Below are 394 nucleotides of genomic sequence, written 5' to 3' on the forward strand. Positions count from 1 at the left end.
CTCTTTCTTTAACACTGCAGGACAAGTTTGTGAATTTCTAAAGAAATATTTAGAGATCTTGATAAAACCGTGTGTGCAGCTTGATTGAATGAAAGGGGACTGATAGTGGAGGTATGAGCTGAGGGCCACTGGATCCATCTGCATTTTGTTTAACCCACTTTATATTGGATTAGATCTGTGCCTCACTTAACTAATGCAATGCAGCATGTAGTTCAAAGTCATCTGCCTCGAATACAAACTTCAGAAGTAGCAGTTTTAGCCGCTGTTTACACATTTGTTGACATATTTAATAATAGTGCAGTGTGGCTCCTGCACTGAGCTGCTCCGTGTGTGAGGCAGGGAAAGAAGGGCGGTGCACACCGGGTGATGCTCATGTGTCTCCCTCCGCTGTGGA

This window comes from Pleuronectes platessa, chromosome 9 (assembly GCF_947347685.1).
Source record: "Pleuronectes platessa chromosome 9, fPlePla1.1, whole genome shotgun sequence".
NCBI lineage: Eukaryota > Metazoa > Chordata > Actinopteri > Pleuronectiformes > Pleuronectidae > Pleuronectes > Pleuronectes platessa.